Raw genomic sequence first — 556 nt, forward strand, 5'->3', positions numbered from 1 at the left:
GTGTCTCTTGGTTTAGGGTATTTAAATGTTTTGAAAACCTTCAGCGGCTTTCGAAACCGGGTTAATGTGGATGAGCCCAATGGCTGGGGAGGAAATAGAAGGCTAGGAAAGTTAAGGTTTGGGTTTTCGGGTTCGTAGGATACTTGGCTTAGGGAGGCTTGTCGCTCTCGGTAAAAAATTATAAGAAATTCTAATCGGCTTAAATGTCAAGAGTATGGAAAATTTATCGTGCAGTGGCTGCTGAAGTCTATATAATTCCATTGGCTGCGTTTTTATGAAAGTCTGTATTGAACTTGCTAGCATCTGTGATGGATAGGCCTGGATTTTTAAGTCCAACTGGATATCAGGCCGATTTTTGAATCCTCGGGTGCTTTCGTTACCCAAGCAAATGCGAAGAAATCTTGGCTTGTTGCCTCGTTTGACCATAAAATGAAGTTTCAACAGTCTTGCCAGCATGCATGTTGGGGAAGGTTCGTTGACCCTTGTCTGCGCACCGTGCGAGGCTGGAAAGTTTGCCCGTCCCCCGTTCCAAGTCGCAAATTTTATAAACCGTTTA

The 556-nt window shown here is 43.9% G+C and overlaps 1 protein-coding gene across 1 annotated transcript in view; it reads left to right on the top strand.

Moving 5' to 3' along the window:
* Nucleotides 1–556, top strand: part of LOC119586501 (translocating chain-associated membrane protein 1-like) — a gene marked incomplete at its 5' end in the record, with an annotated part of 5,254 nt that overhangs the window by 440 nt on the left and 4,258 nt on the right.

Source organism: Penaeus monodon, chromosome 21 (assembly GCF_015228065.2).
Source record: "Penaeus monodon isolate SGIC_2016 chromosome 21, NSTDA_Pmon_1, whole genome shotgun sequence".
Lineage (NCBI taxonomy): Eukaryota > Metazoa > Arthropoda > Malacostraca > Decapoda > Penaeidae > Penaeus > Penaeus monodon.